Source organism: Erythrolamprus reginae, chromosome 1 (genome assembly GCF_031021105.1).
Source record: "Erythrolamprus reginae isolate rEryReg1 chromosome 1, rEryReg1.hap1, whole genome shotgun sequence".
Lineage (NCBI taxonomy): Eukaryota > Metazoa > Chordata > Lepidosauria > Squamata > Dipsadidae > Erythrolamprus > Erythrolamprus reginae.
In genome coordinates this window covers 292,187,354-292,207,974 of record NC_091950.1, presented here as the reverse complement: position 1 = coordinate 292,207,974, position 20,621 = coordinate 292,187,354, and positions in this window count along the sequence as shown.

Here is a 20,621-nt window from a genome sequence, read left to right as displayed (position 1 = left end):
GGAATGGGAATGGATTGAAATGAAATGGAGTAGAATAGAATAGAATAGAATTCTTTATTGGCCAAGTGTGATTGTACACACAAGGAATTTGTCTTGGTGCATATGCTCTCAGTGTACATAAAAGAAAAAGATACATTTGTCAAGAATCATGTGATACAACACTTAATAATTCTCATAAACAATGAAGAAACAATCAATATTAATAAAAATCTTAGGATACAAGCAACAAGTTACAGTCATACAGTCCTAAGTTGGAGGAAAAGGATGATAGGAATGATGAGAAAAAACTGGCAGAAATAGAAGTGCAGACTTAGTAAAAAGTTTGACAGTATTGAGGGAATTATTTGCTTAGTAGAGTGATGGTGTTCAGGAAAAAAACTGTTCTTGTGTCTAGTTGTCTTGGTGTGCAGTGCTCTGTAGTGATGTTTTGAGGGTAGGAGTTGAAAGGCAAGTTTGTCAGTTCTTATAGGATGGGCAGAAACAATAGAAGAAAGGCAGTCTTTCAGATGACCAGATAAGCTACACAATGAAAGGGTTTGTAAATGACAACCAGAGCCTTGAATTGTATCTGGAAGTCCTTTGGTATCAAAACACTCTATTACTAGTAGTGCTCCTAGATTGTGAACTGGCTACAGTGTCCAAGTGATCTTGAAAGGCAACCTCACATGAAGTGCATTGCAGTAGTCCATCAATAGTGGTTGGTTCCTACCAGTGCAGTCCAGAGCGCTGCATCAGTAGGAATCCACTGATTATACAATTTCTGGTGATTTCCCCCCGGCATTTCTGTGTCGGAAGAAGTCCTCCCGCCTGTCCCCATCTCAATGCTGACCTTTATTCTTCATCTGAAGCACAGCTGGGAAGCTTCTCAGCTGTGTTTTGGCTTGTAATGTGGTCCTGAGCATGTGGGGAAGTGAAATTGCGCGGTGGGATGCATGTGTGTAAAGATACACACTGGTAGCAAAATTCAACTGGAACCTGCCCCTGGTCCACACGGCAAGGTTACTAAAGCATGAGTGTCTGGGAGGAAGGACTTTCACTCCAGAAAAATGTGCAGGAGGTGTATCAGACCTGTGCAACAATCCTGGCCATAGTCATCATGTGTTCTTCAAGCAGAAATAGTGAGTCAGAAAGATCCCAAACAGTCACTCACCATTGCCTGGGAAAGTGTGATCCTATTCAGAACAAAAGATGAATACGCTTGGCATCAGAAGACTCACAAACCCAAAGCTACACTGTTTTGAGAAACGATGAATAACATTTATCTAAAAATATTACATATGTCATTATAAATTGGAAAGTCTATAAGAAAATGAACAAGGGACTTATTCCGTTTGCTATTCAAATACTTTCCTGTAATAAACATTTCTCAGAACCCAACTAGCTGCACTTCTTTATTTTGAAACTGCCAAACCTTTTGACAATGTAGCTTCCCTTCAAATATAACATTATTTTTTTAAAATTCCATAGGGATCCAAAAATAGGGGAGTTATTTTGGAAACCCAGAAGCCGTTTTTAAAATACTTCGAGATGTATCATTATAATTTTAAATTGCTCATCTTCTCTGATCATCCATAGATGATATTAGTTGATGCTAGAAATAAAACTTAACTAGACTATAGCACTAATTGTTGAACCTTTTGCAATGAAGAGAATGAAAGAAACATCTGCAGAAAATACATATGTTTTCATATCATAATAAAAAGAAGAATTCAACACAATTTTGGATATTATATGTTAAATTACCTGAATGCCAGGTTGCCTCTCCATTTCCCAATTGTGTAAATCATGGCCTATAAATTCTTGCTACTTTGCGGAAGGTACAAAATGCATTTGCTTGTTCATTTTTAGGACTATCCAGGAGGGTGGGGGGTGGGTATTAAGCTCACAATACACATTCTATCTAAATTAGCCTTTAGATAGCTTGAAGCTCAAGTAAATCATATCCTCAGTTCGCTGCCTATTTTAAATAAGTGGCAGTGCGAAGGTGGGGGGAAGGGAGGAAGGACCTAATTTAATGCACTTGATTCAGGGAAAGAAAGTCAATTGGAACATTAAATACAAATACAATAGCCCGTTAGCTTTCTGTAAGAAGCTTCTCCTCCTATTAAAAAGCTTTGTTCTGAAGCAGTATGCAGACACACACAAACACACACACACACAATGAACGCAGTGCATCTTAGAGCTAAATTTAATATATGCAGGGGTATGATGTTTGCAGTGCATGCATTTCAGCAGGTCCCATTAGTGTGCCTTTCCCCTCCAGTGAAAACAGAATGAACCACAGCCCCTTCTGGTTTGCATAAAGCAAACAAAATTAGATTTGCTTTGCTGAATTGAAACTCGCTTGGGATTGTGCGCCTCTCTCGGGGACAAATTACTTCAAACAATCCCTTTGTACCATAACAAAATCAAAAAATTCAGGCCAATCAACATGGCTCGAAAACCCTTAACACAAGAATTAATAATACAACCTAGTCTATTTTTATTGCTTCTGTGCTACAGATCTTTGTTTTAATGTAATTACCCTTATTTGCTGTCCAAGTGTTAAATAAGCTTGCATATGTTAACCAGGGTGACATAAAACAACTTTTCATATTTGTATGTTGTAGTCTCTAAAGCAAATCTCTAGATCATACAAGCCAAGCATAATATTGAACTGAAATGGGATAGCAGTCTTTTCCAGTACAAAACAAAAAAAAAATCATCCTTTTTTTACTCATATAATAAAGATTATCCAAAGTACATCCCAGTGAAATCACTGAGGCATATTTCAAAATATGTATGATTAGAACAGGATAGAGCAAAATTTAGCAATCAAGGTTCCCTGCTTTCTGAAATAATTGAAAAGGATTTGAAACTCTTAATTTCACTACAAAGGATTTATCTGAGCATTGCCAAGCTTGCTTTGAGCTCACTACCAAGTATAATTTCAAAATATAGACAAAGATAACAACTTCCTTCAGTCTGCTCATTCTCATCCACGACTGTGCTTAGCACATGAGCAGTTCAGGAGGTTTTAGATCCTTGATTACTTTCTGCATTACACTGTTTGATCTCCAAGCCCACTGTGCAAGATTGTAAAGTTGAATTTATATTTGTCGTGCCCCTCATAAAAACTTAGCCTGCTTTAGCCACAGGGGAGAATTTTCTATAACAGCAAGATTTTACATTATTGTTTCTGTCAGTATTATCTCTAAGGGATTTTTGAGGGGTATGATTTTAAAACAGGTGTTATGACCCATGATTTTCAGTAGCATAAAAGTACAACCGTGAACGACTCTTGCACTTAATCTCAAAGATAACCTTATATATGATTAAAAATATAGAAAGTTGATTGTTATCAGCTCATCAATATACAGAATTTGTTTATGTTTCCTGAAGAAAGGAAGTGTCTCTTTTCTAGAGCAACATCTGTCCTCTAATTTAGCCTTAAGATTTAGATAGCCTACCAGTCTGGTGTTGTTTAGAAGCATTAATTAATTAATTAATTAATTAATTAATTAATTAATTTTATTAGATTTGTATGCCGCCCCTCTCCGAAGACTCGGGGCGGCTCACAACAACAATAAAAAACAGTATAAACAATGGAACAAATCTAATAATAAGAATTATATTAAAAAACCCCAACTGTTAAAAAAACCATACAACACATACATATCAAACATAAAATATAAGAAATCCTGGGGGAGATGTCTTAGTTCTCCCATGCCTGGCGATATAGGTGGGTCTTGAGTAACTTGTGAAAGACACGGAGGCTGGGGGTTGTTCTAATCTCCGGGGGGAGTTGATTCCAGAGGGCCGGGGCCACCACAGAGAAGGCTCTTCTCCTGGGGCCCGCCAAATGACATTGTTTGGTCGACGGGACCTGGAGAAGGCCAACTCTGTGGGACGTTATCAGCCGCTGGGATTCGTGCGGTAGAAGGCGGTTCCGGAGGTATTCTGGTCCAATGCCATGAAGGGCTTTATAGGTCATAACCAACACTTTGACTTGTGACCGGAAACCGATCGGCAGCCAGTGCAGGCCACGGAGTTTTGTAGAAACGTGGGCGAATCTAGGAAGCCCCACGATAGCTCTCATGGACGCATTCTGCACAATCTGAAGTCTCCATAATGCTTGATAAGTTCTTCATAAGTTCATCACTCAGGCTTTCACTGGGGGAAAGTGAAACCCTCGCTTCATTGTGGTTTCCACTTTCCATACTTTCCACCTTTATCTTTTATATTTCATTGATGTCATCTTAATTTCTTTGTTTGATTGTTGGGAGTTATCCAAAATCATTGAGAGCTGGGGAGTGCATACAAGTTTAATAAATAATAATAATAATGCCCCCTTGCCATGTGTGATGAGTTTGTGGTATTCTTATGAGATTGAGCGCTAAGTTGATGGCAGTATATTCTACCTGGAAGGTCATCCATGCCACACAGATCTCAGTGGAAAATCCAGACTAATTGTATCCATCATCCCATTAAATGCGGTGAGACCATAGATAACAGAAAAGGAATCCTGTTTCTTGGGTCAACAATGAACACAGCAGCTGAGCATATGTTGACAAGTGAGTAACGGGACTAAGGAGCTACGGTTAGCCAATCTGGGTTTAGTCCTGTAGGATTACTGAATGAAGAGCTATAGACAAGAAAAAAATGATTGATTTTGAAAATTGTGTTATTTTGGCCTGCTATTATCAATCAAAATTGTTAAATTTATTTAAATCAAATGTTTGAATCACGGACATTTTTATCCAGACTCAGATATTACTGAACAACAATTAGCAAGTCAAAGGAGTTTTATTACCAGAAACAAAATACTCAGGGAAACAGAATTGGAAAAGATTCAGAAAAATTGGGAAATGGAAGGCCAATAGTAGAATAGCAGAAAAAACTTAACTAACAAAATTGGAAATAGATAGAAAACAATTGATATGAACTACAGAAGTAATAAAATAGGGAAAGCCAAGGATTTATGGATAAATTTACATATCTCCAAAAACCAAAATACAATAATGTTCAGTGCTTTTGAAAGCATTTTAAAATTTTAGTGTCAGAAAGGAGCTACCCAGATGTAAGCTATTCCTATACTTCTATACCTCCTCTTCCGATAGGCTGAAATCATGTCACTAAAAGTTCTCACTGAATTTAGGTGGTAGGATCCTCATCTTCTGTGGGGGGTGGCTACAGGCAGATTAATCATCTGAGTTTTATATTATTTTTAGCAGGGAGCACTGTCCATAAGAAAAGACTGGTGATTATTCTATTTGTTTAATATTTCTTGTAGAAAATTAATTTTTGTAGATTTTACAAACATGATAGAGTCTGAGATTTAAAATGACTAAAAAAACAATCTCTGTGACTTCAATCAAAATCCGTAACAAGCAAAATTTCCTATGCATTTTGCATATCATGTAATTAAACTCTGACAAAGATAATCGAGATATCATGTAGTTAAACTATGACAAAGATAACCTAGATAAAGAAAAGAGATTGATTTCTTAGCTTTTAATAATTTGAGATACAGTAGGGCAGTGATGGTGAACCTTTTTTCCCTTGGGTGCCGAAAAAGCATGCACGTGCGCTATCACATGTGCCCGAGTACCCACACCCATAATTCAATGCCTGGGGAGGGTGAAAACAGCTTCCCCCACCCACTGGAGACCCTCTGGAGGCTGAAAATAGACTGTTTCCCTATATCTGGTGGACTCAGTAGGCTTGTGTTTCACCCTGCCCAGGCTCCAAAGGCTTCCCTGGATCTGGAGGAGGATAAAAACACCCTTCCCCATTCCCCCAGAGCCTCTATGGAAGCCAAAAATGCCCTCCAGAGCCTGTCTATGTGAGCCAAAAATCAGGTGGCAAGCACACACATGCACATTGGAGCTGAGCTAGGGCAACGGCTCGCGTACCAGCAGATATGGCTCTGTGTGCCACCTGTGCCACCTGTGCCATAGGTTCGCCCTCACTGCAGTAGGGCTATCAAACTACCGGCCCATGGGCCAGATGCATCACGTGGGGGCCACACTCATATCTGGTTTAGCAAAGGGGGGGAAAAGTCCTGATACATCAGGTGATGCCACCATGATGACATGAATTTGACACCCCTGGGATAGAGTCTCTTTGTAGCCACTAACATTTGGGCTGATCTGGTGTAGCCTGCATTGTTTTGATCACGAAAGTAATCTTTTGTGATAAAAAAAGTAGCAATATAGATGGTAGAACACCTTAGTTATATGTCTAAATAGAGTACTAATATTAATAATAATAAATTATTATTATTATTATTAAATATATTATTATTATTATTATTAAATATATTATTATTATTATTATTATTATTATTATTATTATATATATCTTATTTCAATTATCAATAAGCGGTTGATCAATGAATTCACTGCAACAATATGATACTACTGTTAATGTGATTTTCTTTGATTTTCTTCTGTACTTACTATTGTGTTTTCTTTTCAAAAAATGGAAAATTAATTAATAAAAATATTTTAAAAGAAAATATCATAGTATCTTTGCCATAGTCATATGCATTGCGACATTCTTTAGTTAGTAAAAATTTTAAAGTTGCCATTTTCAGAAGAAAGATCACACATTTCCAACAATTTTCCTTTCCTTGGCATCTGGAATAATAGCACTTTTCCAATTTCTCAATGTTTTGTTCTTTCCCAAGTATAAGATGTTTACACAGTCTTTATATGACCCATAATTCCTCAACAGGAAATTATTATTATTTGCTGAGCAGGAGGCTACCCAAACATGTAATGCTATCCTTTATTAAAACAATATCAAGTTTAAATGCTACCCTATCTGGCAGGCAACTTAGAAGCTTGCCATTAATCCATGTTTCTTCAAAATATTTCAGTAGGGCTCTCTAGAATTGATGGCAGGCCATCCAATTACGTTGCATAATAACATGCTCTATCTAAGATTTTTGGCAGTACAATGGCAGGGAGTTTGTAAGTGCTTTCCATTTATGGGACTATCTGCCCAAAAATTGAAGGCATGGTAGAAACAATTGTGTTGGATTTATTAAACGATGGCTGTGTACACACAAATAGTTATTCTACCTGTGCTTTTATTCTTCTGAGCTTCTCTCTTATGGAATGGTATAAAAGTAGCAGAGTGGGTCTTTAATTTTTTATGGAAGGCAGGGAGAGTACGGGCAGTACAGATTTCTGAGGGGAGCTAATTCCATAGGGCCGGGGCTGCCACAGAAAAGGCTCTTCCCTTAGGCCCTGCCAGATGACAGCTCAGGGATGGAGAAGCTTATTTTTGTACTATTCCATATGCTGCCATGTGATGTGAAGCAGAGCAGCTTGAATGATCTACATGGAAAAATAGATGCCAGTAAGTACTGTATGTATCCATTAAGATTCTGCTTTCATTGTGTCCTCATTTGTGCGAACAGCACTCATACTTGAATGCAAACCGGCTCTAATTTGCTGTGAATAGGAGTTAAAAGCATTTACAAATTTCTACTAATTTACTGTTCAAACACCAATCAGCTGTTAAAGGATTCAAAATGTAGCCAGCTTTTTTTTAAAAAAAAAACAGCTTGGAGAGTCCAAAGCTTTTGCATACATTCATATGGACTTAAATTTGTGTTAAACCAAATTAGATCCCAGGAAATCACAATCATTCATGATTCATTGAGTCATTCGTATATGAAAGCTGTTTCCAGCTTCAGTATATATTCTTGGGCTGAGACCGTTCCTTCTACAAAAATATACAAAGTATTATCCATGGGCAATTACCCACTTCTACTCTCTTTCCAAGCCTGCGCTGTTAGCAGCATAAATTATTCATAATATATAATGTCAGATGCAAGGGGCGGGTGCTCTGTCACAAATTTAGCCTTTTATAATTATTTTTTATTAGCAGTAAGGGCAAAATGACCCTTATTGATCAGTAAGAGAGTTGTTATTTTTAGTGTTCCCAACTTGTATTACTTTGGCTTTGCAGAAATAAACATGTTTATTTTTACGTGAAAGGACCGCCCTTTGCTTGCAGCGCCGCTGCGGTGTCCTTTTTCGTAAAAATAACAATGTTTATTTTTATGTGAAGACCTCCCTTTGAAGGAGCTGGGGGAACCCTCCCACGAAGAGATTCCGGGGGCAGAGCTTTGACGTCACCAGCAGGTTGCTAAGGACGCCAATGTGATCACTTCCTGGATTCCATGGAATCCAGGAAATGATCACCTTGGTATCCTTAGCAACCTGCCAGTGATGTCAAAGTTCCGCCCCCGGAATATCTTTGTGGGAGGGATTCCCCGTTCAGGTTCGAGTTCGGGTTCGGTTCGGGTTCAGCCGAATTTTGCGTAAAGTTTGTCCGAACTTGCCGAACACGAACACCGGTGGGTTCGCTCATCTCTACATATGACCTGAACAGAATAGCAGTGTTAAGCCAGTCACATGACCTTTAAACCATCCCTGGTCACATGATCATCAAGCCACTTCTACCTGGTCACATGGCCGGCAAACCACACCCACAAAATAAACCAAATGCACAGTGCTCTAGTAAAATAATTTGCAGCCCTTCACTAGATACAGGATAGCATAAGAAGTGTACGCATGTCAAATATTATGGCTAGCGTGATCAGATTTAGAAAAGTAACTCTCAGAACACATTAATTTGTATAGATTTATATACTATATTAATCCAAATATTTGCACAGGCATAATAAACAGGAATTAGGGAAATTGTTCCTGTATGGGTTTGTAGAGATAGCCATCAGAAACTGGGGCATAATCTTGGTTTGCAATGTTGGCCTAATGTCTTGGATACATCCTGGGAAAAGCAGGAAGTCTGGGAAGAGGAGGTGATATTGTCAGCAGTCCCTATGGATGTGCTGTTTCAACCTGACAGATATTTGACAACCTGTTGTAGGGATTGGAGAAGGAAGTGGATCCATTTTTCAGTTACTCTTCAGATTGAACAGTAGAGGGGTGGAAGCTGAGAGAAATCTGAAATTTGTCAGAAAAATATTTATTTGGAAAAAATAAATAGAAAAATATTATTTTTCCTCAAGAGAGTCTTTTCTATTGGCAACCACCATCTCCCACCAATCTTCACAAAAAGATTATTTCTGATGTTAAAGTATTATGAAGATATTAAACAATTAGAAAATCACAAACCATACTTTTTATTATTTATAAGATAGAGAATAGCATATTATGCGAATTGTTTACGGATCCAAAATGGTCTGTCAATACAATTGCTATTACTGTTACCACCTGGATTGCCAGAAATAACACTGATCCTATCAATGTTGTCATCTTGTTGTTGTTGTTATGATTATTTACAATTCCTTGGAAATGCGATTTCACATTTCTATGCAAAGGAGTAGAGGAAGCAGAAGCTACCATCCTGTTATCTACAGCAATCCTACAGTTTATATTTATGATCTATACAACATTGCAGACAAGTGATTAAATGCCCTTTTGAACATACCCAGTGAAATACCTCTTGTATAGCCCAAGGACATGTGATGAATGTTTTACCTCTCCTGCCAGTCTATTGGAAATAATGAACCTTCTTTTAAAATCAGGCCTCTGGCTCTCCTTGAAGGGATGGCACACAAGAGTTAAATTTTAAAAAATGAACAACAACAACAAAAAACCCTGGCTGTGAATTTTATCTGCATTTGGGCATTTTTTTCTTTTCTGTTCTGTTCTTTCTTTTCTTTTCAGAAAAAGTAAGGTGGGTTTTTTTTAACAAAAGCAAAGGCAATTGGAAAATTTTGGAAAAGAGAGATATATTTCAATATCAAGACATAAAGCTACACATACTCTCTACATTATCTTCAAAGGTATGAGAATCTAAGCAAATAAATTAAACCCCTGGCTAAACATTTAGCAAGATGCTGATGTAGCTATATAGCTAAGCAAGTCACAGAGATGATGCAAATAAACCTCTCAAATGCTTACATACCAGTGAACTTAAGTGTGATTAAAGAAAGGTAACATAAAATAAATAGCACTAGAATCAGTAACTTCTTGGTGCCTATATTATATCTGCCTTCTGCAATATGTAATCCCTGGGAGATCGTTGTAGCTAATCGGAGGTTTTTCGAAGTTGCAAAATTATTTACATAGACATAAATTATATATGATAATTAGAAGACAGAATTGTTGCACCTGTGTTATGCCTTATGGCCTTAAGATGATAATAGTAGTGTTTTTCTAGTTATTGAATAAAATGTACAATTAAAAGAGAGCTATTTCTATATAGAATCTTTGTTCAGATTAGTTTCAATTTCCTCAACATCATAAACTGGAGGGCTAAAAGTTATGTTCCAAGTCTTCCCCCAAAGTGAGAGGAAACAACATGTCTCCAAATTGGTTATGCCACAAACTGGGGCTTCATCCCCTGAAAGTTTCCTATTAGAAAGTCAGAGCATAGCAGATAGCTGGGAGTTTGGACATATTGTTGGGATGGTGGAAATATCTGTTGAGAAAATATCAAGATGGATGGCTACCACTGGAAGAAACATTTTTACTTAAAAATTGGCCAAGGTGGGTTTCTGCAGCCAGGTGAGTTATTGGATGAGCTGTGCATTGCAGTTATCAAACACAAACACTGCTCCTTATCTACTTACATGACAAGTCACGTCATAAGTATAAAAGAGGTGAAATTGAACAGAAAAGAATAGAACAGAACAGAATAGAATTTTTTATTGGCTAAGTATGATTGAACACAGAAGGAATTTGTCTGGGTGCATATCCAGTTTGTCAAGAATCATAAAGAACAAAACTTAATAATTGTCCAGGTACAAATAAGCAATCCAATCATATTAGGAACCAATCAATATAGGTTTACGTTGTGATGTCATAGCACACTTGTTAACTTGTCTCCTCCGTCCCCCATTCCAGTAAAGGGCTACCAAATTTTTTTCCCCACACTGTGGGCATGGCTTATGCAGGACGCCCTGCATTTTCTTTCAACATCTTTCAGTGCAAATTGGGTGCTCTGGGATGGAGCTCCATTTTTGCTACCCCACTGCATTCTCCCCATAGGGGCAGTAGCCCACCCCTGAATACCACTTAGCAATAGCACTCAAGACTTATATACCACTTCACAGTTCTTTTCAGCCCTCTCCATGTGGTTTACAGAGAAGCATATTGTCGTGCACCCTCCCCCTCAATTTGGGTCCTCATTTTACCTACCTCAGAATAATGGAAGGTTGAGCTGGTGAGAATCGAACTGCTGGCAATCAGCAGAATTATCCTACAATACTACATTCTAACCACTTGTGCCAACATGGCAGAATAGTCACACTTCCCAATTTTCTTCTAAGAGAGACATTCTAGGAAATGAAGATAATATTGGAGGTTGATATTATGTTACAAGCCAAAGTTCCTGCTATTTTTGTAATGTAAATAATATTTTTAAAAAATGATCAGAGAGACAAAGTAGCCAAGGGAGATTTCATGTTCAGATTTCATGAAATATTAGGAAACTTCTTTTCCCCATATAGAATACATTACAAAAAATATCCACAATATAATTCCCTTATTATATTCCCTTCAACTTGTAAAAAGTTAGGCAAGGCTATCTCTTGTTGGAATATTGTGCTATACATGCAATACTCTAACCAAAGTCAAGCCAACAAGAATAGCACAGATATTTGTGGAATAACTTAATGTTGCTTCTAGCATACATATAGCAACAAATTGCAATTATAACTCATATTAGCAATAGATATTACAATTATGTACTGCATGATTTTCTTAAAGAGTCAAACTTTATGAATATTCTAATTTAACTAGACTGATTTCTAATCTCCCACATTTTATTACTTGGTGGGGTTTAAGTTCAAGCACATCAAATGTGAAAAATCTAAAAATCCAATACTGTAAGATTTAGTAAGTTCATGATGGAAATAGAAATTCAGTGGATATAACTTAATTTGTTCTGTGAATCATCTTAATGTGAATGCCAAAATGGATTTAATTTTTATTGTCACCAAAGATAGAAGTGTTCTGGATTTAAGTAATTAAAATTTACATTCTGCAAGGACTGGGGTAAAGGAACTCGTACTTAAGGATGCAGACATTTATCTATAAGGTATGACTGCCAAATTACATATCAAAGTCTCTATAATAGTGATTTAAAACAAAGGAAGCCAAGCCTTCAGCTGATCAGATATATCAAGTGGTCATTATCACTAATAAAAATCTATATACTGTATGTGATTTCCACCAGTAGTTCTATAATAAATATAGCCTTGCCACTAAGCACCTACTACATCTTTCCCAACCATAAAGATTGGCTTGGATTGCAACTTCTAGATTGCAACTGGATTGCAACTTCTAGATTCTACACCACTGCAACTATTGGATGGCTGGGAATTCTGGAAATCATAGTCCCAACACAGCTAAAGATACTAGGCTGAGGAAGGCTGACTTGGAAACTATAAGACCTGTTATACTTGTCATTCCCCCGTCATTGAAAATGAGGCTGTTGTTAAAAGAATTTATTTTATGTGGATTATATTATAATCTGGCATTATATTTCAATCAGTGAAATACATTTTGGTAGTCTGAAATGCATATAACATTGAATGGATATAACTGCACACCATATAAACTGCACACTGTATAACTATGGGAAACTCATGTGACTTTTTACATCAAATTCTTTGATGCTCTGCCTTGGATCCTATTTATGTATGTATGTATGTATGTATGTATGTATGTATGTATGTATGTATGTATGTATGTATGTATTTATTTAGTTACTTATTTATTTATTTATTTATTAGATTTGTATGCCGCCCCTCTCTGTAGACTCGGGGCGGCTCACAACAATAACAAAGACAATGTAAGAACAAATCTAATAATTTAAAAAACACTAAAACCCCCATTATTAAAAGCAAGCATACACACAAACATACCATGTATAAACTGTATAGGCCCGGGGGAGATGTCTCAGTTCCCCCATGCCTGATGGCAGAGATGGGTCTTAAGAACTTTACAAAAGGCAAGGAGGGTGGGGGGCAGTTCTGATCTCTGGGGGGAGCTGGTTCCAGAGGGTCAGGGCCGCCACAGAGAAGGCTCTTCTCCTGGGTCCCGCCAAACAACATTGTTTAGTCGACGGGACCCGGAGAAGGCCAACTCTGTGGGACCTAACCAGTCACTGGGATTCGTGCGGCAGAAGGCGGTCCTGGAGATATTCTTGTCCGATGCCATGAAGGGCTTTATAGGTCATAACCAAAACTTTGAATTGTGACCAGAAATTGATCGTCAACCAATGCAGACTGCGGAGTATTGGTGTAACATGGGCATACCTTGGGAAGCCCGTGATTGCTTTCGCAGCTGCATTCTGCACGATCTGAAGTTTCCAAACACTTTTCAAAGGTAGCCCCATGTAGAGAGCATTACAGTAGTCGAACCTCGAGGTGATGAGGGCATGAGTGACTGTGAGCACTGAGTCCCGGTCCAGATAGGGCCTCAACTGGTGCACCAGGTGAACCTGGGCAAACGTCCCCCTCGCCACAGCTGAAAGATGTTTCTCTAATGTGAGCTGTGGATCGAGGAGGACGCCCAAGTTGCCTTTTTGCTGGAGCATCCTTCCAACCTTAAGTTTTCAGCTTGGTTGTACTGTAATTTCTTTCATATTTCCTGGTTTGCTGACTGGGAATGGGGTTAACTGTAGTCCAATAATGCTTGTGGATGTCACATCATGAACAGTTGCATCCCATCTGAAAATGATGCAGTAACATTAAAAGGCAGCAACCTGCTTTGTACTGTGCTGTTCCATTTTTCTTACAATGTTGCCCTTCATCTATCCCAAGGGTGTCAAACTCAATTTCAGTGAGGGCTGCATCAGGATTGTGTTGGACCTCGATGGACCAAGGTTGGCATGGCCTGGGTAGGGGTGGTCAGCTTGACATCACTCATGTTGGGAGCACCTGCCACCAAAAACGGACTCACAAGTTCCATTTCGGCTGCAACAGTCTGGCTGCTTGCTGTTCTCCCAAAGTCTATTTTCACTAGTGGAGGCACCACAGGCTACACATACCTTTTTGCTGTTCAAGGCTGCCCCAGGGACAAGATCTAAGTACCCTGTGGGCTGGATCCAGTCCCTAGGCTGTGAGTTTGACACCTCTGTTCTATCCATTCCTTTTCTTTGTCTTGGATAAATTGTGTGCTCTTTAGAGGCAGGGATCTTTTCTGTCTCTTTTTATTTATTTTTCCAGGCATTTCTTAGTGCCTTGAGAAGAGTTGGGTGCATGGTTGGAGCTCGATGCATTTTTAATGATAATAAATAATATAGCACCCACCACCATTTCTTATCACAAGGTAATTTATTCTCATTTGGCACTAATGGGTGGCCTCAGCAAAGATGCTCAGATGTTCAGATCCTCAAAGGCCCATAGTAGTGCAAACTGAATTTTACTAAGCGACACTTTGGGCAAAGCATTGGTTCCTCGAGGATCAGGTAGCAAAGGAACATTGAGATGGAAATGTGTTTTCGGCTGTTGATGATGAATAAGCAGAGGGCAGGGTTAAGACAAGATTGACAAATTAGCTTCCGGAACACTGGATAAATTAAGCAGGCAGTCTAGCCGTGTCATTCTTGGTTCTTTTACAATTTTCAAGCGCCAAAACAAGAAACAAATAACTTTAAATTTAAAAAAAATCTTCATAGATTTCTGATAATATCACAATGTGAGGATGGTTCTGAAATTTCCTCATTATTGCATTGTCTCCTTGATTACTAATGTTAGTAATCAAGTTAGTGTTACAAATTATGGTTACATATGCATGCATTGTCTGTGTGAGTGGGGGAGAAAAAGCAAGGGGGTCCCTCTAGAATATTAGGATGTATTATTATTATTAGTAGTAGTAGTATTATTATTATCATTATCATTATTATGGTTGTTGTTGTTGTTATTGTTATTATTATTGTTGTTGTTGTTGTTATTGTTGTTATTGTTGTTGTTATTATTATTATTATTATTATTATTATTAATATTATTAATTAGATTTGTATGCCGCCCCTCTCTGCAGACTCCGGGCGGCTCACAACAGTGATAAAACAATATACAATAACAAATCTAATATTAAAAGTCTAAAATAACAATTTAACAATTTAGCTAAAACCTATTTTTAAAAAGCCTTCATATATTATTTTCGAAGGAGAAAAATCTTAAAATGTTGATTTCATGCAAAATATGTTTTCATAACATGCCATATTTCATTTTCTCTGCTACTTGACTAGAGAAGGTCAGGATATTATTTTATCCACCCAGGTAAAAGAAATTGTCTATAGTATACAAGGTCTGTTTTTAAGTGAAAGGCATCCTTGAAACCACTATTACAATGATACTATCTTAGAGTTCACCTCTTTCCAATTAAATTGTGACCTTTCCTTCTGCATGCAAGTCCCCCCCCCTCTTTCTGACTCTCTCTTTTTGCCTTAAATCCCAGAGCTCAAATGTCATTTCAAAGTTTATTTTGTATTTCTAACCTGTAATTTGGAAAATAAGCATGAATCTCTAAGAAGGTTACCAGTTCTCATCTTAATATATTGTGGTTTCTGCCAGGGTGTTAACCTGAACTAGCAGGTGGATGGATTCCTAAGTATGGCATTCCTAAGTATGACAAAAAGACACTATGGCATCATGATTTTTACCCTGTACAGTATTAGAAAAATTGAGAACAACAACCAAACAAAAAAAGGAATCAGTGAGATGATTTTAATTTTTTTCCTATTTTTGTTAGTCCCCCAGAGTTATATTACATAATAGGGGCAGCCAAATGTTTTAAATAAATACATTTATTTTTATTTTATTTATTGATCTTATTTGTTTGTTTGTTTGTTTGTTTGTTTGTTTGTTTATTTATTTATTCATTCATTCATTCATTCATTCATTCATTCATTCATTCATTTATTTATTTATTAGATTTGTATGCCGCCCCTCTCTGTAGACTTTAAGAATGTGTTTCTTAAATGTTTTTCTCTCAGGACCCTTTCCTCTTTTAAAAATTGTGGAGATCCCAAAGGCTTTTGTTTACATAGGTTGTATTTGTTGTTGTTTACCATATTACAAAAGTAAAATTGATAGACTGGCTGCCAGTACTGCTTCTCATGATTGTTTGATGAAATTCTAATGTAATATTATTTTTCAAGACAAGGTGACAATTAATTTTGGTTTTGCAGACCCTGAGAGGGTCTCTTCACTTTTTGAGAAAGACCGATATAGAGATAAGACTTCAGACTGCAGCTACATAAATCCAAAGTTCAATTATTCAGTCCCTTGTGAAGTTCACTGTGTGACCTGGAGTAGTCATTGTCAAAGAACTGTTATCAGGATAAAATTTGGAGGGTGGGTGAACTATTCTGTACACTGTCTTGAGCTCCTCAAAGAAAGATAAGGAACAAATGCAATCAATCAATCATCTACTGAAGCAATAGAAACACAATGCAACCTTATTCCACTCCTGCCAAATTTCATTAGCTTTTTCAACTTCTTTTCACTGTATACTGCTTGTTCTTCCTACTGAATGTTGCTTCAGTGCAAAGAAGGATGTTTAACCCATAGTTCATATACAATGAGAAAATTGGGGGATAAGATGGGATAGGATAGGATGGGATGGACTGGAATGGACTGGAATGGACTAGAATAGAATAGAATAGAATAGAACTCTCTATTGGCCAAATGTGATTGGGCATACAAGGAGTTTGTCTTTCGTGCATATGTTCTCAGTGTACATAAAAGAAAAGATACATTTGCCAAGAATCATGATGTACAACACTTAATCATTGTCATAGTATAAAAGTAAGCAATCAGGAAACAATATTAATATAAATCATAAGGATACAAGCAACAGGTTACAGTGATACAGTCATAAGTGGGAGGAGATGGATGATACCAATATTCGCTTTACTTCTGGAATTCAAGTGAGATCTCATGCATAGGGACATGTAGCATTACATTACTGGACAATATTGACCAAAGTAAAAGAATATTATAAGAACACAGGCAGTCCTTGACTTACAGCCATTCATATAGCAGCTGTTCAAAGTTACAACAGCACCGAAACAAGTTATTTATGACAGTTTTTCACAGTTATGACTTTTTGCAAATTTTGTGATAAAAATTCAGATGTTTGGCAATTGGTTCATGTTTATGACTGTTGTGTCCCAAGGTCATATAATTACCTTTTGTGACCTTCTGACATGAAAGTCAATGGGGAAGGCAGAATAGTCAGGTTACTAATTTATCAACTGTAGTGATTCACTTAAAAATTGTGGCAAGAAAGATTATAAAAAGGGACAAGATTTAATAATTGTGTCACTTAACAGGAATTTTGAGCTCAGTTGTGGTCATAAATGTAGGATTACTTTATAAGACTTGCTATCTGTTTATTGATATATTCTCTGCCTTACCTTTGAGAATCAAGGCAAGATACATCTTTCTCCCCACAACAAGAGATATGTTGGCCTAAGTCGGAGGAATTAGCCTCATACTACCCAGTGAGGTTGTATGGGTGATAGTTCATTTGAACCTCTAAAGCAGCAAAGGGTTGCTCCCAGTTTAGCCTTGTTCTGCAAACTTGTAGCAGCGGCAGCAGTCGGAAGCTACATTAGTGTCCACGCCTGCCCAGGGTGCTTCTCCATATGCACAGAAGCATCGTGCTTGAGCGCAAATGTGAACAGGTAGCAATGGGTTTTAGAACTGACTGCTGCTATAAACTGCTAGAGTCTGGTTTGGTTTCCAGCAATCAAGTACAAATAGGCAAAGGAAGTTGGTTCTTTCTGGTGCTTGTCTAATGTCTTAACTATTATACAACACAGACATGTAAATATGTAAAAGTTCTGACCTTTCATCAGCCACCCACAACTTTGCTCCAAGATTCACTGCACATGAGCCTGAAATTTCAAACAACAGAATTCTTTTTTTCCCTCCCAACTTGTAAGCCTGATTAGCTTTAAGCTGTCCTTCCCGCATCTTGCCTACTTGTAGAAGTTCACTGAAATAATATAGCAATTAAAACAGGCAACGTTATCTTAAGTGTGTAAATCACCCAAAATCACCTGTGTGTCAGCTAAGAAGCCATATAAATATGTTTAATAATAATAAATGAATTGATTTTGTGCAAGGAAGGCAGAGTGAAATAGGAAGAGAGATCTACTGTTCTTGGCTGTAATGGCATCATGACTTTTTCCTGATGAAAAAGGAAAGTTAAGACTTGTCCCTAATGACAGTACATCTCAGGAATGGGAAAATTTGCCATGATCATGCATTCAACAGTATTATTATTATTATTATTATTATTATTATTATTATTATTATTATTATTATGTCAGTACAACACAGCAAACAAGTTCACTATGCTGGATTTCGTATTTCATCACCAGTCGGGCGCTTCCCAAGCACCTAGGACTGCGTGATGTAGCGGCAAATTATGTTTGCCGATCCCAGTAAAGCGGCCTTTTGCAATTGACAGATGGAGATTTTGTCAATTCCGATGGTTTTCAAGTGTCTGCTGAGATCCTTTGGCTCTGTGCCCAGCGTGCCAAGTACCACTGGGACCACTTTCACAGGCTTATGCCAGAGTCGTTGCAGGTCAATTTTTAGATCTTTGTATTTTACTAATTTCTCTAGCTGCTTCTCTTCAATTCTGCTGTCTCCTGGGATTGCTATGTCGATGATCCATACTTTCTTTTTCTCCACGATCACAATATCTGTGTGTTATGCTTCAGAATTCGGTCAGTCTGAAGTCGGAAGTCCCACAGTAGTTTTGCTTGCTCATTTTCGACCACTTTTTCAGGCTTATGATCCCACCAGTTCTTTGCCACTGGTAAATGGTAGTTCCGGCACAGGTTCCAGTGGATCATCTGTGCCACAGCATTATGTCTATGCTTGTAGTCAGTCTGTGTGATCTTTTTGCAGCAGCTGAGTATTTCATCAATTGTTTCATCTGTTTCTTTACAGAGTATGCACTTTGGATCATCTGTTGATTTTTCAATTCTGGCTTTGACAGCATTTGTTCTAATGGCCTGTTCTTGTGCCGCCAGTATTAGACCTTCTGTCTCCTTTTTGAGTGTTCCACTTGTAATCCATGACCGGGTCTTTTCTTTATCCACTTTGCCTTCAATCTTCTCCAAGAACTGGCCATGCAATGCTTTGTTCCGCCAACTGTCCATACGACATTGAGTTACAGTTTTTCTGTACTGGTCCTTAGTTTGCTTCATCTTGAGAAGCTTCCTATTGTTGACCTCCATCAACACTGACTCTTTGCTCTCCTTCAGTATTAATAATAATAATAATAATAATAATAATAATAATAATAATAATAATAATAATAATAATATTTGTATGCCGCCCCTTTCCATAGACTCTTAAGGAGATGTTAACCTGGAAATGTTACACCTTCTATCTAATATAAGCACATGGACATCAGCAGTGAAAATGCTACTTGGGGGTGTGGTGGTGCAGTGGTTACAATGCCATATTGCAGGCTAACTCTGCCAATTGGCAGCAGTTCAATCCTTGGCTCAAGGTTGATTCAGTTTTCCAGCCTTCTGAGGTTGGTAAAATGGGGATCCAATTATTGGGGACAGTATGCTGACTCTATAAACTGCCTCTATAAATGGTAAAGCAGTATATAAATGCTATTGTTATTGTGCTAAGACCAGCTATATCACTCCAGGTTACAAACTGACCCTTTCTATAGAATGAAAATCCATCTACCTTTCTTGCAGAATGATAAATGTGCTTCCTTTACTTTAATTTTTCTACCTTTTACATGGATGGTTTCAGGATCTTTTAGAGATTTAAAGTTTGGTTCTACTTGCAGTGTCAGATAGTCAACTGTATGGAATATTATGAGATATTACAGAGTTAATGATACTTATATTTTCATTATTATATTTTCATATATAAATTCCTTGTGTATCAGTTCACACTTGATACACAATTCTATTCTATTTTATTAAGTTCAGCATTAATTCCTAACAACAAACAAACAAATTTCTTGTGTGTCCTATCACATTTGGCCAATAAAGAATTCTATTCTATTCAATATTGCAAAATTGCAATCCTCATCACCCTCCTTTTACTTAGATATTCCAAGAATTGATCACAGTATTTTTTTTTCTTCATCGATTGTTCTCATTTAGGACTTTGATAACACAGTCTGAACTGTAATCACAAGAAAACACACACTGGGCCTTAGGAAATTGTTCTGTCGGGCTCTCTGGTAGAATCCTCCCGAAAATTCACAGGTACAAATTTCAGACACACACACATTTGAAAATTCAAAACAATGTTCTTTATAATGAAAATTCACTTACACTAAGCCCTCTTTTTGTATAGCAAAGAGCACTTGTCTCCAAACAAACTGGTAATTGGTACAAGTCCCTTATCAGTTCTGTGATACTTAGCTTGCAGCTGTGAGGCAATTCACAGTCCTTCTTCTTTCACAAAGTGAAACACACTTTGCTCTGGTTTAGTTTCAAAGTGGGGAAAAATCAGCACACTAAAGGTCAAACGCAGCAAAGCAGGCACGAAACACAATGATCAGATAATCCTCCTCAATGGCCAAACCCACAGGCTGCTATTTATAGCAGCCTCACTAATTACCACAGCCCCACCCAACCACAGGTGG